This window comes from Ipomoea nil, unplaced genomic scaffold (assembly GCF_001879475.1).
Source record: "Ipomoea nil cultivar Tokyo-kokei standard unplaced genomic scaffold, Asagao_1.1 scaffold2694, whole genome shotgun sequence".
In the NCBI taxonomy this organism is placed as follows: Eukaryota; Viridiplantae; Streptophyta; class Magnoliopsida; order Solanales; family Convolvulaceae; genus Ipomoea; species Ipomoea nil.
Genome location: NW_017619122.1, coordinates 1,915,952 through 1,935,740, shown reverse-complemented (window position 1 = coordinate 1,935,740; position 19,789 = coordinate 1,915,952).

Here is a 19,789-nt window from a genome sequence, read left to right as displayed (position 1 = left end):
CCTCAAAGTCTTTTTCCAAAAGATCTCTCCTAAGCTGGGTGGTGGGGATTTCTCTGACTAGGTCAAGGGAGGGAATTTTCGAGTGAGAGGGAGGAAAAGCGTTCTACATGCTTTATAATCCCCTTTAAATAGGTGTACGATTCCTAATGAGAGTTTGAATAGGATTGTGCATCTCATCTTTATTCTGACAGGCTTAAGGCTTTAATATAGACAAGGATCCACGGTCCACCATGGACCATATTAATGAATTAAGGGGTTTTGGGCCAAATTAAATCCTTTTTGGCTACTCCCAACGGAAATAATTAAATAATTAATTCGGGTTTGAAGGGTAAAATTCTGGGGTGTTACACGCTGGTCGGATATGCTACTCGTTGGTGACATCCTCATCTAATTCCACTCGTTGTTACCAGGCATCAACAAATTCAAAAATTATTTACTTTGACCTGTTCGGCATCAGGAAAGGCAAGGGTATACTCACTCATTCACATCCATAGGACGTGTCGTTGATGACACCGAAACTAATTTGACGGACTAGTGGCGCAGCTTCCCGAGCGACTTAGCACGTAAACATATGTGTTCGCTCATCTGGGGGTTTTTTAGAATTTTTAAAAGTAGTAAATTGTTAATATAGATTAAATTGTAAAATGTGTAGGCCAATTTGTAAATTGTATTAGTTAGTTAGAATAGTCCTAACAAATTGTATTGGTTATAGGCTTATACTTAGAAAATTATAATAGTTAGAATTAATTGTAATAAGCCCGGTTAGGTTGGCCACGCCACCTTCGGCATTGTTAAGCCCATGAAAAGTCCTGGCATCAAGCCCTACTAAGTAGGCAATTTTGGTCTCCGGACCAATCGGACGAGGCTCCGACCTTACGACCGCAATTTCGCGTAAACTATAAACAAGTTCATGGACACAAGTCCGACCAACCAACCGCAATGTCGCGTAAACTATAGTCCGATCATCACCGATGAGGGCACATGCCCGAGCATACGACCGTAATGTCGCGTAAACTTTATATACGACCACAATGTCGCATAAACTTTATATACGACCTCAATGTCGAGTAAACTTTAAATACGATCGCAATGTCGCGTAAACTTTAAGTACGACCGCAATGTCGCGTAAACTTTAAATACGACCGTAGTGTCGCGTAAACTTTAAGTACGACCGCAATGTCGCGTAAACTTTATATACGACCGCGATGTCGCGTAATCTTTAAGTTCTTGTCATCACCGATAAGGACGAGGTTCCTTCCGCTTTGGTCTTATACTGATAAGGACGAGGTTCCTTCAATTCAAGTCTAAGGCTAAAGAGGACAAAGGTCTTCCAGTTCCAGTCTTGTTTTTAAGTCCGGTTAGGGCCACACTACCACCACCGATTCAGTCATCCCGAGATCATATATCGGCTTTAAGCCATACAAGGTAGGCATTTTTCAGACCGGTTAGGTTGGCCTTTCCACCACTGGCCCAGTCAGCCCGAGATCATGTCTCGGTATTTTTTAGACCGGTTAGGTTGGCCTTGCCACCACCGGCCTGGTCTCCTCGAGATCATATCTCGGCTTTAAGCCTGCGAGGTCGGACTTCCCACCCCGAGTAAAGATTGATCACTTGATCGTGTCTGAAACCCGATCGCTTGATCGGTAGCACGCAAACCCTCTATCATAACAGAGGCCTAGTCTCTAGATCGGTAAATTTAGACTTCGTAAATCTTCCAAGTCCTACAAGTTACGCAAATCGACCATCGGTACCCTAAGTATAGTCTAATGCATCGGCATCATGAGACCAGTGGAGTCATTTTCTGATCGCAATCAAAGTTGCAAAGCAAACTCGGAAAACTGTCGTATCTACTCCGTTATGTTAACAATTCTCGTAACTAAGGGAATGGGGGGCTACACCGGTAGAGAAGCTCGTTCGCTTCGCTAAAGTATTTCCGGAGTACATCGGTAGAGTAGCTCGTTCGCTTCGCTAAAAGTATTCCAAGCGCCAAAGCGCTTGTTGGGTAAACCGACTTTCCCAGTCTCGTTGTCATCTCCCGATCAAAATTACTTTCCCGGTCTCATTATCGTTAGACCTTCGGGTCTCTTAGCAACACCTTCGCTTGGGACCCTTGGTTCGCGAACCGAGTGCACCTCGGTCGGTATAATTTTTTGGTTTTTAAGAACCTATCATAGTGATTAGTGCAATCACCAAAGGCTAGCCAATCGCAATCGGCTAATAACGATCTTTTAGTCGAGTAATCTGTATTAGAGTTTGACCGAGCTCAAACTAGTTAAACCATAGCTCGAGTGAAGGGCATTGGGAAGAGTGTTCCCACTTATGATCCACACAATCAATTGAGGTCCTCGGATCGTGAGTAAAATCTAATTTCTCAATTGGTAATACTTGATCGCTAGACGCGTTAAAAGTCCAATCTCCCGATTGGTGCAAGTCGATCCCTATATCGATGTAATTTGACTTCTTTACCGCGCAAGAATTCGATCCATTGATCGTCAACAAACACAACCTTTTGGTTGGTGAAAAGTAGACCTCTAAATCGTGGTTAATTCGACCTCCTTGTCATAGCTAGCATCCCGATTGCCAGATAGGTATAATTCAACCTCTCGAATCGCGTTGCAAATCTGATCCCCAAATCGGTACAGCTTAAGCGATCCCGTATAGTCCGTAAGACTGTGTTTAGGGTTGTACTCTTTTTCCTTGGATATTTTTCCCACTAGGTTTTATATTAGCCTAAGATTTTAATGAGGCAACCGGGGTAAGTCACGGACCGAATAACCAATTTTTCCACCCCGAACCCTTCCTCGTTAAGTTCGTCGTCAGTGAACGGACTAGGGGGGCTTCGTGATATGTTATATACCTCGGGTTCGAGTTCCCTATACGTTCGTGTTCCCGTTTTATAGTCGGGTTGGGGTCAAACGGCTCGGGTCCCGGTCTACCGGTGAAAGCCAAGGATGGCGGGTCAATCCTGTCCAAACCTGGCCTGTAAAAGGGCATTTGGCCCTCATTGTTAAGGGTGCTTCCCGTCAACTCTCTTTCTCTAGCTAACACTCTTAACTCTCTCTAGAACCTAGAACAACAACAATGAATAAAAGAGAAACCTTTGGGCCACTTCTTGTCTATTCTATATTGTTATTACATACAGTACATTCATTCTACAAGGATCGGGAATTAGTACTATCAATCTATATTGGTCTAGGTGACATTGTGATATCAAATGTTGTGCATCAATCTAATAAATTTAATAGTCTAGATTAATCTAGATTAATAGTGTGCGAATGCGATTAAATGTGTGCGAACGCGATTAAGTGTGTACGAACGCGATTGATCTAGATTGATCTAGACCATTAAAATTTATTAGATTTATGCACAAGATTTGATTTCACAATCTCACCTAAATAAATGTTCTCATATGAACCCGCTCTATATATATATATATATATATATATATATATATATATATATATATATATATATATATATATATATATATATATATATATATATATATAGGGAAGGGATCAGGTGCGGGTGGTGCTTCCCGTGCGGTTGTGCGGGTGGACTCACATTAAGCATTACACTAGCGTACTTTAAGTACACAGCACACGCACATTAAACACACTAACAAAAGACATTCAGAACACAAACTCATGCACCTTAAGCACAAAAGTCACGTATCTTATGCACAACCCTCACGCACCATAAGCACAAAACTCACGCACCATAAGCACAAAAACACACGCACCTTAAGTTTTAACAACAACTCACATTAAGTACACACTCACGCACATTAAGTACAAACCTCTCGCACCTTAAACACAAGACTCACGCACCTTAAGCACAAAACTCACGCACATTAAGTACAAAACTCATGCACTATAAAGTTTCAACAACTCACATAAAGTACACACTCACGAACAATATGCACAAAACTCACGCACCTTAGGCACAAGACTCACGCACCTTAAGTACAAAACTCATTCACATTAAGCATTACACACTCACGCACATTAAGCACAAATCTCATGCATCTTAAGCACAAGGCTCACGCACATTAAGTACAAAACTCACGCACATTAAGTACAAAACTCACGCACATTAAGCACAAACCCACGCACATTAAGCACAAAACCCACGCATTTAAGTATAACTAACAGACCTTAAAATTCAACAACTACTGACATTAAGCAAAAACTCACGCACATTAAGTACAAAACCCACGCACATTAAGCACAATTTCATGCACATTAAGCACAAAACCCACGCACTTTAAGTATTAACTCATAGACTTTATGTTTCAACAATTACTGACATTAATCACTAATCTCACACACATTAAGCACAAACTAGGGGTGGGCACTTCGGTTCGGTTTATCCGAACCGAACCAAACCGATCCGAACCGAACCGAACTAGTAATAGAAAATCGAATGGTTCGAGATTTTGTAACCCGAATGGTTTAGTACCGAACCGAACCGAAATCGAACGGTTTGGCAAAACCGAACCGAACCGAATGCTATATAATTTTTTTAATAAATGATAATAATAATAATAATAATAATAATAATAATAATAATAATAATAATAATAATAACAATAATAATAATAATAATAATAATAATAAATTAATAATAATAATAATAATAATAAAAAAATTAATAATAATAATAATAATAATAATAATAATAAAAGAAGTAAATCCAAGTTCCTTGATGCTTGCTCCGCCGTTTAGTTCTCATTCTTACTGGTACCGAACCTTAAATTTTTTATTTGATTTCTTTATAGCTTGTTTTCTACAGTGCACTTTTGTTGTTTGTCGCAATTGTTCTTTACCTCACAATTATATCTAACTTGAGTTATATTTACAATATTCAGTATTTTCCTTAGTTTCATGTTTTTTTCTATAAATTTAATGTGCTTTACAGTCATTCTAATTTTGATTTCCAGTGCATTATAATTATTTTCTAGTACTGGAATATATTTCGAGTGCACTAGCAATGACATTGTGTCTAAAAATTAACTATATAGTAATTGACACTTGTTCTTTTAATATCAACTATACAGATAGATGATTATTCATCTTATCAATAAATATATTAATTCCAACTGAATATTTTTATTTGATGTTTCATGTTTGTACTATTTAAACATTGGATTTGAAGATTGAACTACGTGATTCATGTTTGTAATGTTTGAACTTTGAACTTTGGATTCTAATTTCTAAGTATGTGATGTTTTGGTAATTAGATTGCTATTAGTATGTGGTGTTAGTATTTAATATTTAGTAGTATGTTTAAACTTTGAATTATTATTTTGTTATATAACGTTTATATTTTAGATGTGGATTATGTGAATAGGTATTGTTTGGTAGTATGTTTGGAAAATTATGAAATGTTGAAATTTGATGATCGTAATTCTCGTAAAGTCTTAAACCGAACCGAATTAAATCAGAACCGAAACCAAAACGATTGAAATCGAACCGAACTATAATGTTAAACCGAATGGTTCATCTTTTCTAAAATCGAAAAACCGAAACCGAAAAAAACCGAACTGAAGACCGAAGTGCCCAGCCCTAGCACAAACCCTATGCAAATTAAGCACAAACTCGACTCACATTAAGAAAAAATCTCATGCACCTTAAACACAAAAGCCCACACTTTAAGTTTTACCAACTACTCACATTAAGCACAACCCCACGCACATTAAGCACAAAACTCACGCACCTTATGCTCAAGACTCACACATCTTATATACAAAACTCACGCACATTAGTGTTGGGTAATATGGTTGAAAATTCCCAAAAATAATAATAATCCTACGGAAAGATTAATATTATATGGGAAAACAGAAAAATGGGAAAGAAAAAGAGGAGTGTTTGGGTAAAGGTTTAGCACGAGTTCGAACACGAAGTTCTTTTCCTTAAAACCTTATTTGCTACCTCCCACAAGTGCTAGGAGCGTTGTAGCCTAGGTTTCCCAGGATAAAACATGCTACGATTCTTTGTTTAAGCACCTAAACAAGGAACCCGGCAAACAAAGCAAAGCTGGAACACTGGTTGGCTAAAAGAAGAGAGTAGAAGCAGAGTTTTGAGATGAAAAGCTACTGGAATTCCTTTGTTTCTCACTATGTAAAATGCAACTGCTTCTACCTCTCTTTATATAGGGATGTTGGAGTGATAGCATTCAACATGGCCATTAAATTAGTGTTAAAACCAATTGTGTAACACCTGTAACGGTCACCACTAAGTAGGATTAAACTCAGAATTTAAAAATTGGAATTAAAACAGTATTAACTCCATAACAGATGAGTTTAATCTCTACAACAGGCTGAACTTTCGGGTTTCAGACCGTTGGGGTGCAGGTTCACACGAGAGCACACGGATCAGGCAACACGAGAGTACAACTCTCGTGCGCACTGCGGTGCAACCCGAAAGTGAACTACTCTCGTGGTCACAGATGCACGAGAGTTGTGCTCTCGGTGCACCACAACCTCTCTTGCTCCTCTGTAGCACGAGAGTAGGTTCTCTCGGGATGATACCGAAGTTAGGCATAACTTAGCCCGCAAGGCCAGCCCATTTCCGGACGACATTCGTGCCCGCAGGTGCCGGCGCACGCGAGCTCGGGCTTGAATCAAGACTTTTCGATGTCCTCTAGTTGGATTTTGATTTGCACCCCCCCCCCCCCCCCCCCCCCCCCCGCGCGAGAGAGCCTCTATCTATACAATTCTACTAGCTTGAAAAGAGCTCATGTATATAAGGGGGGCAAATCTTGTTTCCAAACCAATGTGGGACAGAGTCCTACATTTTCCCTTCATTTCCCAACTTAAATGGGTCTACTTTGAGAATCAATATCTCATTCACCCATTATCCGTTTTGAGCGTACAATATATCAATCTCTTTGTCTTACTACGAAGAATCCGAATCCACTTTGACCTGACCCAAATCGGAAGTGGACCCCACTGATAATTGTACCACAAAATAGCCACTTAATATGCCATTTTAAGCTAATTTTTTCCAACAATCCCCCACATGAATGAAAATTGATTTTCGGGGTAGATTTAAAACGGAAACAACTGTGTTCAACGGTCGATCCCTGCATAGGATAGGTAGGGTCACACCCTTTGAACCTTCCCTCGTGAAGATACATTTACTCTACTGACTGTACGGTAGAACGCGATGTCTTTGAACCGACTGCCGTTTGTGTAGACGATGACATATCTCACACAGGAACTTCCCAACCATGCTTTGTTCTCATGATTGTGCCCATTTTGGTCGTGGGTCACCATTCCTGGTTCTGCAAGAGTTTGTGAAGAATTGTGCCCGTCAATTCTCCTTTGAAGCGACCCTCACTTCTCTCTCACATAGGTGATTCTTTCCCGAGTATCCCGCATACTCACATATGTCAACCGACATTCGAATCACTAAAGCATTTAACATGCTAACCTTGTGCGGGAGCCACTGTTTCTAACGAGGAGTGGTAGGGAATCCGAGACCCCCACAGTGACACGCTCCGTTCCATAATTTAGTTGTCCCATTGAACCTAGGTGCCAGCTAGGTTGGGTGTCCACTATAGAACTTTATACCAAGGGCTTTAGACCCATTCCTCGTCTCAACTTCTCCACAGCTACTCTACATAACCCTTTGGTTAGCGGATCCGCTATATTGTCTTCTGACTTTACATAGTCAATCGAGACAACACCAGTTGTGAGAAGTTGTCTAATGGTATTATGTCTACGACGCACATGTCTAGACTTACCATTATACATATGATTCTGTACTCGTCCAATTGCAGCTTGACTATCGCAATGCACACACATTGGAGGTACAGGTCTTTCCCAATTAGGAATATCCTCTAAAAAATGGCGTAGCCATTCAGCCTCTTCACAACATTTGTCCAAGGCTATCAGCTCAGATTCCATCGTGGATCTAGTTATCACGGTCTGTTTAGAGGATTTCCATGCAACGGCTGCACCGACTAGTGTAAACACGTAGCCACTCGTGGACTTGGAGTCCTTAATATCGGATATCTAGCTAGCGTCGCTATACCCTTCAAGTACAGCAGGATATCTCCCATAGTGCAGTCCAAGGTCTCGAGTATACCTTAAGTATCTCAGAACCTTCACTATTGCCGTCCAGTGCATGGCACCGGGGTTACTCGTATATCTACTGAGTTTACTAACCGCAAAGGCAATATCCAGCCTAGTACAGCCCATTAGATACACCAAACTACCAATAACCCGAGCATATTCTACTTGAGAAATACATTCCCCGTGGTTCTTGGTTAGATGAACGCTTCGATCTAATGGCGTCCTAGTCCCTTGATGATTATCCTTGTTAAATTTTTCAAGGATTTTATCAATATAATGTGATTGGCTTAACATCAGACCATCAGGTCTTCTAATGATTCTAATCCCGAGGATTAGATCAGCCAAACCCATATCCTTCATGTCAAATCTCGCATTTAACATGTTTTTGGTAGACTTGATCATCCAATCGTTACTACCAACGATGAGCATGTCATCTACGTATAAACAAAGAATGACATAACCGTCTATCGTTTCTTTAACGTAGACACATTTGTCACTTTCGTTTATTTTAAATCCATTAGTCAACATCGCATGGTCAAACTTCTCGTGCCATTGCTTAGGCGCTTGTTTTAAACCATATAGCGATTTAACCAATTTACACACTTTCCTTTCTTCGCCCGGAACCACGAACCCTTCGGGTTGTTCCATATAGATTTCCTCATCTAGTTCGCCATTTAGGAAAGCGGTTTTAACGTCCATTTGATGAACTTCCAAATTCCGCAGCGCGGCTATAGCAAGTATCATTCTAATGGAATTTATTCTCGTCACGGGAGAATACGTGTCGAAGTAATCAAGGCCCTCGCGTTGCCTGTAACCCTTGATTACAAGCCTAGCCTTATACTTCTCGATGGAACCATCGGGTTTCATCTTCCTTTTAAAGACCCACTTGGATCCTAAGGGTTTACTACCCGGAGGAAGATTAACAAGTTCCCAAGTGTGATTCTGTAAAATAGAATCCACTTCACTTTTAATAGCCTCTTTCCACATTGGTCCTTCTGTAGAAGTCACGGCTTCTCCGTACGTTCGAGGCTCGTTTTCTATCAAACAAGATAGAAAATCGGGTTCATTTTCTAATAAACAAGTTAGAGTACTCGAATCGTACTCCAACAAGTAAGTTAGAAAATCAGGACCGAATGATTTTCCAACTCTCGCCCGCTTACTGCGTCTTGGCTCGAGCTCGGGTTCTCTCTCGGATTCCCCACTATCATTATCCATAGCTTCGTCAAACGTTCGTTTTGACGAACTCGGTCCCTCATTGGACCTACAAGGAAATACATTTTCAAAGAAAGATGCATTCCTTGATTCTATTATCGTGTTCTCGTGTACGTCCGGATTATGGGACTCGTGTACTAAGAACCGATAAGCACTACTGTTATGTGCATAGCCAATAAAGATACAGTCCACCGTCTTAGGACCTATCTTTACTTTCTTAGGTGTTGGCACCAAAACTTTGGCAAGACACCCCCACACTTTCAGGTACTGGTAGGAAGGTTTCCTACCGTTCCACAGCTCATAAGGAGTCTTATCGAGCTTCTTGTGGGGTACCTTATTTAATAGGTAATTACTTGTCAAAATAGCCTCTCCCCACTCGTCTTGAGGTAGGCCCGAACTTATAAGCATCGCATTCATCATATCTTTCAATGTACGATTCTTTCGTTCGGCAACACCGTTCGATTGAGGTGAGTAAGGTGCAGTGCTCGTGTATTATACCTACACTCGCACAGAAGTCACCAATAGGTGCTTCGTACTCACCACCTCGATCGCTTCTAACTTTCTTAATCTTACGATTAAGTTGGTTTTCAACTTCATTCTTATAAAGAATGAATTTTTCCAAGGCTTCGTCTTTGCTTTTAAGCAAATACACATAGCAATAACGTGTGCTATCGTCGATAAATGTGATAAAATATTTATTACCACCTCTCGTTTGTATCGATCTAAAATCGCACAAATCACTATGGATTAATTCTAGTGGTTCAGTTTCCCTTTCAACCGATTTGAAAGGTACTTTTGTTAATTTTGCCTGAACACAAATTTCACATTAGTTATTTGTGTTAATTTGAAAATTAGGAATATGGTCCATGTTAATTAATCTACGTATAGAATTATAATTAACTTGACCTAGTCTACCATGCCACAAATTGGAAGACTCATGCACGTAAACAGAATTAACTTTGCTCTTATTCATGATAATAGGCATTACATTGAGCTTAAAAAGGCCATCAGTTACATAACCTTTGCCTACAAACATTCCTAACTTAAACAAAACAACCTTGTCTCTGGAACATACAGCACGTTGTTCAACGTCAATTCCTTCCAGGAGGTCATCTTCAGAACCACCTTGCCCACGCCTTCCACAGCAGACTGAGCAGAGTTTCCCATCCAAACCTTTTCGCCCTCAACGGTCTCAAAGGTATTGAACATCTCTCGGTTGCAACACAAATGCCTTGTTGCACCAGTATCGATGAACCACTCTCGTGGGTTAGAGTCGACGAGGTTCACCTCGGTCACCATAGCCGAAAGGCTAATCTCGACCTCCTTCTGATTGCTTTCCTCAACCATGTTGGCTTCAGAACTCTTGTTCTTCTTCTTTGGAACTTTGCACTCAGAGGACTTGTGGCCAGTCTTGCCACAATTGAAGCATTTCCCATGAAATTTCTTCTTGGTAATGCCTCATTTCGGACCTAGCTTTTGCTTGTCCTTCTTGTTCTTCTTGGATTTTTTAGCATGTTCCACAACATTGGCTTTAGCACCAATAGTGACAGAATTTCTTCCATCATTCGTCTTGTTCCCCTCCTCAATTCGGAGTCGCTGGATCAGGTCCTCCAGGTTCATTTCCTTTCGCTTATGCTTAAGGTAATTCTGGAAGTCCTTCCACCCTGGAGGCAGCAAGTGGATAACAGATCCCACTAGGAAGGCTTCACTCAACGTCATGCCTTCGTCACGGATTTCATCAAAGATTAGTTGTAAATCTTCAACCTGACTTAGCACGGTTTTGGAATCAACCATTTTGAAGTCAAGGAATCGGCCAACAACAAATTTCTTTGCGCCGGCATCCTCACTTCGGTATTTATGATCCAAGGCTTCCCACAGCGCTTTCGCTGTGCCAATCTTGCGATATACATCGTATAACGCATCACACAATCCATTTAGGATGTAGTTTCGGCATAGGAAGTCCGAATCCTTCCAATAGCCAACTGCCATCACGGATTGGGCATCCTGTTCCCTTAGTTCGGGAACCTTCTCGGTCAAAAATCTCGCCAAGCCGAGAGTTGCTAGGTAGAACAACATCTTTTGTTGCTACATTTTGAAATTCGATCCAATACCGGTGAATTTCTCCGGTTTTTCGGCCGAACCACTGGGTACCGTAGGTACCCGAGTCATGGGAATATATCCCTCAGTGCTCCCACCATCTTGTGAACCAACGTTCACTGGTGTAGCTTGGGAATTAGCAACATTATTGCCATTCCCACCACTGTTATTCTCAACAACATTCTTCTCCCCGAGAGCTGGCAAAACTGGATTCTCCATTTCTTCTACGAAATTAGAGATTAACAACCACGGGAAACGGAATTAAGGTTTTAAGATTGTTGGGTAATATGGTTGAAAATTCCCAAAAATAATAATAATCCTACGGAAAGATTAATATTATATGGGAAAACAGAAAAATGGGAAGGAAAAAGAGGAGTGTTTGGGTAAAGGTTTAGCACGAGTTCGAACACGAAGTTCTTTTCCTTAAAACCTTATTTGCTACCTCCCACAAGTGCTAGGAGCGTTGTAGCCTAGGTTTCCCCAGGATAAAACGTGCTACGATTCCTTGTTTAAGCACCTAAACAAGGAACCCGGCAAACAAAGCAAAGCTGGAACACTGGTTGGCTAAAAGAAGAGAGTAGAAGCAGAGTTTTGTGATGAAAAGCTACTGGAATTCCTTTGTTTCTCACTATGTAAAATGCTACTGCTTCTACCTCTCTTTATATAGGGATGTTGGAGTGATAGCATTCAACATGGCCATTAAATTGGTGTTAAAACCAATTGTGTAACACCTGTAACGGTCACCACTAAGTAGGATTAAACTCAGAATTTAAAAATTGGAATTAAAACAGTATTAATTCCATAACAGATGAGTTTAATCTGTACAACAGGCTGAACTTTCGGGTTTCAGACCGTTGGGGTGCAGGTTCACACGAGAGCACACGGACCAGGCAACACGAGAGTACAACTCTCGTGCGCACTGTGGTGCAACTCGAAAGTGCACTACTCTCGTGGTCATAGATGCACGAGAGTTGTGCTCTCGGTTCGGTTCTGGCCGAACCAAGTGACTATACCCGATGGAAAATGATACCGAAGTTAGGCATAACTTAGCCCGCAAGGCCAGCCCATTTCCGGACGACATTCGTGCCCGTAGGTGCCGGTGCACGCGAGCTCGGGCTTGAATCAAGCCTTTTCGATGTCCTCTAGTTGGATTTTGATTTGCACCCCCCCCCCCCCTCCCCCCCCGCGAGAGAGCCTCTATGCTATACAATTCTACTAGCTTAAAAAGAGCTCATGTATATAAGGAGGGCAAATCTTGTTTCCAAACCAATGTGGGACAAAGTCCTACATTTTCCCTTCATTTCCCAACTTAAATGGGTCTACTTTGAGAATCAATATCTCATTCACCCATTATATGTTTTGAGCGTACAATATATCAATCTCTTCGTCTTACTACGAAGAATCCGAATCCACTTTGACCCGACCCAAAGCGGAAGTGGACCCCACTGATAATTGTACCACAAAATAGCCACTTAATATGCCATTTTAAGCTATTTTTTTCCAACAATTAGTCACAAAACCGCTCACATTAATTTTGACCTAGATGCAAAAATTACAAAATTTCCACCGCGTTTTTTTTAAAAAATTTTTGGTAATCCTGGACGTTAATTTAAGCGAGATGAATGGCCCATTTTAAACTGCACAACCGCACCTGAGCACTCTAACCGCACCAGAACCTAATTATATATATATATATATATATATATATATATATATATATATATATATATATATATATATATATATGTATATATATATATATATATATATATATATATATATATGTTGGTGATAGTGAACCACAATCGATTTAATATCCCAAAAAATAATATTTATATATACACACACTAGTATATAAAATATTATTGGATATTTATCCGAAATATATATATACACACAAATATATATAAAACGGATCCAAAGTTTATATATACATGTATATCTACGAAAAAGATACACCAATATATCAACCAAAATTGAAACTAATAATCCTCAGATTATGAGTCCAATCCAAATAATATATCAAAAGAGAGAGAACGGATTTTTGCTTAAAAGCATAATTCAACAACAAGAAAGAAGGAGAAGAAGAAAGAAATGTACGAGTTAGGCAAGATGCCTTTGTTTCCTTAAAACCTTATTTGCCACCTCCCAAAAGTGCTAGGAGCGTTGTGGCCTAGGCTTCCCAGGATAAAACGTACAACGGTTCGACGTTTGAGCACCCAAACGAACGAACCCGGCGAACTAGAGCACGGGACGAACACAGCTACAAGAATGGAGTAGAAGCAGAAGTATTTTGAGGCTTGGAAAAATAATTTTTCTTGTGTGTTCTTGTTACTTTTTTCCCTTTGAAAATTTCTGCTGCACTCTACCCCTTCTTATATTGGAAATGAGGAGTCAATAACTTTTATTATGGCATTTAAGGGCATCCCTACAACTCTTGTAACGGTAACCATTAACATGAGTGTTAATTCAAAAATTAAAATTGAAATTAACTCAAAGAATTAATCCCATAACAGCTGAATTAAATCCCAACAGTCACAAACAAGAGCTTCAGGCCAAACTTTCTGCCTAGGTAGTAGTTTCGGCCTACTACACGAAACATATGATCAAAAACAAGAGCTTCAGGCCAAACTTTCTGCCTAGGTAGTAGTTTCGGCCTACTACACGAAACATATGATCAAGTTTCGTGGTGGGCACGAAAGTTGCATTACAGTGAAACCATTTCTCACTGTTTCACCACGAATTAGTGAAACCATTTCACCAATTAACTTTCGGATTATTTCGTAGCTGAATTGGATAGGAAAATCGCGCACACGTGATTTGTCTTGATCCAAGCCTTTTCGATCTCATTTTTGGGATTTGATTTGCACCCCCTTGCGCGCGAGAGAGAGCCTCTATGCTATACAATTCAATAAGCTTAAAAAGAGCTCATGTATAAATAGTGGGGCAAATTCTCTTCCCAAACCAATGTGGGACAAAAGCTCACATTTTCCCTTCATTTTCCAACTCAAATGGGTTTACTTTGAGAATCAATATCTCATTCACCCATTATCCGTTTTGAGCGTACAATATCTCAATATCTTCGTCTTACTACGAAGAACCCGAATCCACTTTGACCCGACCCAAATCGGACGTGGACCCCACTAATAATTGTACCACAAAATAGCCACTTAATATGCTATTTTAAGCTATTTTTTCCAACAATCCCCCACATGAATGAAAAATTGATTTTCAGGGTATTTTTGAAATCGGAAACAAACTGTGTTCAACGGTTGATCCCTGCATAGGATAGGTAGGGATCACTATACCCTTTGAACCTTCCCTTGTAAAGATATGTTTACTCTACTGGCTGTACGGTAGAACGCGATGTCTTTGAACCGACTGCCGTTTGTGTAGACGATGACATATCTCACACAGGAACCTCCCAACCATGCTCTGTTCTCATGAGTGTGCCCATTTTGGTCGTGGGTCACCGTCCTGGTTCTGCAAGAGTTTGTGAAGAATTGTGCCCATCAATTCTCCTTTGAAGCGACCCTCACTTCTCTCTCACATAGGTGATTCTTTTCCGAGTATCCCGCATACTCACACATGTCAACCGACATTCGAATCATTAAAGTACCAACGTGCTAGCCTTGTGCGAGAGTCACTGTTTCTAACGAGGAGTGGTAGGAAGTCCGAGACCCCCAGAGTGACACGCTCCGTTCCATAATTTAGTTGTCCCATTGAACCTAGGTGCCAGCTAGGTTGGGTGTCCACTATAGAAATTTTAGTCCAAGGGCTTTAGACCCATTCCTCGTTCTAACTTCTCCACAACCATTTGCTTACCCTCGGGTTAGCGAGTTAGCGACTGCTACGTTATCTTTTGACATCACGTAGTCAATCGAGATAACCCCGTTGTGAGAAATTGTTTAATGGTATTATGTCTATGACTTATAAGTCTAGACTTACCATTCCACATCTAACTCTGTACTTAGCCAATTTTGGCTTGACTATCGCAATGCACACAAATTGGAGGTACAAGCTTACCACTAGGAACATTCTCAAAATAATGGCATAGCCATTCGGCCTACTCGTTCGCGACACGAGTGTAAGGCTCTCAGCTTTGATCCCGTCGGATCTTAGCTATCACAAATTCATTTTTGAGAATTTCCGTTTAACCGACTGCACCGGCCTACGTAAAGACGTAGCCTTTAATGGACTTAGCGTCCTTTGATATCCATGTTATACTTTCCAAGTACGACTAGATATCCCACGTTGTGTAGTCTAAAGTCACGAGCATACCTTAAGTATCTCATAACTGCTATTGACTTCTAGTGCGCCACACTAGGGCTACTCGTATGTCTACCGAGTTCGTTAACCGCAAAGGCAATATCCGGCCTAGTACAACCCATTTGATACAATTAAACTACCGATAATCTAAATGTATTCTCCGTGAGAAATACAATCTCCGTGATTATCGGCTAGTTGTACATTAGTATCTAACGGTGTCCAAGCCACTTGATTAACGTCCTTTGCAAAGATTTAATCAACACAATGAGATTTGCTTAACACGAGACCATACGATCTTCTCCCAATTTTTAATCCCGAGGATTAAATCTGCCAACCCCATATCCTTCATGTCAAATCTCAAACTTAACATGTTCTTGGTAGAATTGATCCGGTGATCGTTACTACCCACGTTGAGTTTATCGTGTATAGACAAATAGTGATATCACTGTCTATCATGCGCAATACGTAGACACACTTTCACTTTCGTTTATACCAAACTCGTTGGTCATCACTGCATGATCAAAACCTCACATGCCAAACACTAAGGCAATTGTTTCGAACAATACAATGATCTCACCAATTACACACTTTCTTTCCATAGCGCGGAACCACAAAACCCCCAGGTTGTTCCATGTCTATTAAGAAAGCGATACATCCATTTCGATGAACTTCCAAGTCTCGCTAAACAGCTCTTTGGCAAGTATCATTCTAATGGATTCCATTCTCATCACAAGAATATATATCGAAGTAACTGTGGCACTCGCATTACATGTAATCTACAATTACAAGTCCGGCCATTTTACTTCAATATAACCAACCGGTTTTATCTTCCGACTAGTGATCCACTTAGGATCCTGAGGTCTTACGACCTGGAGGAAGAACAACCAGTTCCAAGTATGTTTCTCTAAGATCGAATCTACTTCACTCTCGGTAGCCTCTCTCGGGTTGGTCCATCTGTAGAAATCAACATTTCTACAAATGTTCGAGGCTCGTTTTCTAACAACCATGTCAGAAAATCCAATTTATTTTCTAGTAAACAAGTTAGATTGTGCGCATCACACTCTAACATGTACGTCAGAAAATCTGGACCAAAGGATTTTTCAATCCTAGCTCTCTTGCTGCGTCCAGCTTTGAGCTCGGGTTCTCTTTCATACCCTTCAACCATAGGTACGTCGAAAGTTCATTTCAACGTGCTAGGTCCCTTATTGAACCTTCAAAGATACATTCTTCGAAGGAAAGATGAATTTTTTTTTGATTCAATTTATTGCGTTCTTTGTACATCCAGACTATAGGACTCATGTACTAAGAACCAATACACACCTTGGCAAGACACCCCCACATTTCAGGTATTAGTAGGAAAATTTCCTACGTACCAACAATTCGTAAGAATTTGATGCGGGTAACCTTATTTAAAAGGTACTTACTTGTCCAAAGTATTGTCTCACCTCACATACTTTGAGGTAAACCCGAACTTATCAACGTCTTGATCCTTATGTTCGGCCACAACGTTCGATTGAGGTGAATACCGTACCGTACTCTCGAGTACAATATCAACGCTTGCGCCGAAATCACCAATAGGTGTTTCACTTTCACCAGATCGATCGTTCATAACCGCATTAATCCATGATTAATTTGGTTATCCTTTTATTCTTATAAAGAATAAATATGTGTTACACGTTAACACATTTCGTAGAAGCTAACAGATTAGCCTTCACAAATCCATTCGGTTTTTGATCGAAAGGCCACAAACTCGAATCAGTGCTTCCAAAATTGAAGCACCAATCAGTGTTTAGCACGAAACATGCTACCAAACTAACCCACCGATTCCAAAGCAATCTCTATTGCTTTAAATTATAAACTCACAGCAACATTCGGTTGCTTAATTTATAATTCCAGTGCTACTTAGCACTAGGATTATTGGTTAATTACACAATTAACCAAACTTCCTTTCGTGCTAATCACATAGCACCTTTACAACGCTAAATTAATAATTAGCCACACACGAAAGGTTTAAGCTAAGTAGATTAGCATTAGAACCAATCATAACCTAGCACCTTTATTGCTATTACCAAAGCACCAAATGCTTAAGTTTTCAACACCTAAAGGTGCAGCCACCAAGTGGCCGAAAGTGCCTAATCAAGCACTCTACCTAGTGCTTAATAGCACTGTTACAGTGTTGTAATTTGCACTTCAAAGTGCCAAATTACACTTTCCACTAGTGCTACAAAAGCACTATTCACCAAAACACAATTTGTCTCAAATTAAATATACTAGTATAATTTGGAATTTTTGATCAAGTTAATTATAACACAATTAACAAGAACGAATCAACCAAATCTTCCGACTAGTTGAATCACGATTATATAATCGTTTTCAGAATATTAATAAAATATTCAACAATTGAGCTGTGACGCTCACGATTATATAGCTATCCCAATTTTTGACATATTGACCCTTGAAATCCTTATGGTTCTACATGAACTTGAACCGAAGTTCGTTACGGGATTTCAACATGTAACACGTTAGTTACATTTCTTTCCGGCCGTTAAGCCATTTTAGCATTTTCCACATAATGCTCCGTGATGCTCTAAGCACCCTTATTGAATCTTATATATATTAAAAATATCACACAAGAATATTTTAAAATATACAAAGTTCAATACACACAAATGAAACAATTCATTTTATTCAACAATAAAATGTATCACAAGGATACTACAACATTTATTAAAAATAAAATGTATCACAAGGATACTACAACATTTATTAAAAATAAATAAATAGGAAAAACTACATTGGAAATAAATTCCTTATTCCTATCTCGTAGTAGTCCTTCAACCCGTGTGCCTTGTTCCATTTTCCAACCGTCCACTCCACGAAGGGTGGTCCATAGCGCACATCGGGGGTACCTCGGTTGTGACCTCACTCGTCCAACCATCCACATGTTTTAAACATAGCGAAGTTGTCCTCAACCTTTTCACCAGGATGACGGTTCGCTTCATAGTGGCATTTCTCCTTCTTCTCATAATCTTCTTGAAAGCTAAGCTTTCGCTTAAGTTTCCTTTGATTACAGTTGAAGTCATTGGTCACACTACCATAGTCCTCAGACCATGTAGTGGTCACACCATCGTAGGATCCTTCGTGGCTTTTAGCCGATCCACTAGGCAACACAATAGGTACCAATTGTGTGCCATTAGCCACTAGTCTACCGGATCGTGAACCAAAGTTCTCCGGAGCACTATCGTGTGATTTAGCAACTCCCATGGAAACATCATTTCCAACGTTGCTGCCATCAACTGGCATCACGGAATGTGCAACATCGTTGCTGTTCCGACCATTTGAATGTGCACCTCCGGCAACATTCACGGATCCAACACTTTTGGAGTCCATCGATTTGTTCATTATCAAAATAAATAAGGTTTTAAGATTGTTGGTGATAATGAACCACAATCGATTTAATATCCCAAAAAATAATATTTATATATACACACACTAGTATATAAAATATTATTGGATATTTATCCAAAATATATATATATATACACACAAATATATATAAAATGGATCCAAAGGTTATATATACATGTATATCTACGAAAAAGATACACCAATATATCAACCAAAATTGAAACTAATAATCCTCAGATTATGAGTCCAATCCAAATAATATATCAAAAGAGAGAGAACGGATTTTTGCTTAAAAGCATAATCCAACAACAAGAAAGAAGGAGAAGAAGAAAGAAATGTACGAGTTAGGCAAGATGCCTCTGTTTCCTTAAAACCTTATTTGCCACCTCCCAAAAGTGCTAGGAGCGTTGTGGCCTAGGCTTCCCAGGATAAAACGTACAACGGTTCGACGTTTGAGCACCCAAACGAACGAACCCGGCGAACTAGAGCACGGGACGAACACAGCTACAAGAATGGAGTAGAAGCAGAAGTATTTTGAGGCTTGGAAAAATAATTTTTCTTGTGTGTTCTTGTTACTTTTTTCCCTTTGAAAATTTCTGCTGCACTCTACCCCTTCTTATATAGGAAATGAGGAGTCAATAACTTTTATTATGGCATTTAAGGGCATCCCTACAACTCTTGTAACGGTAACCATTAACATGGGTGTTAATTCAAAAATTAAAA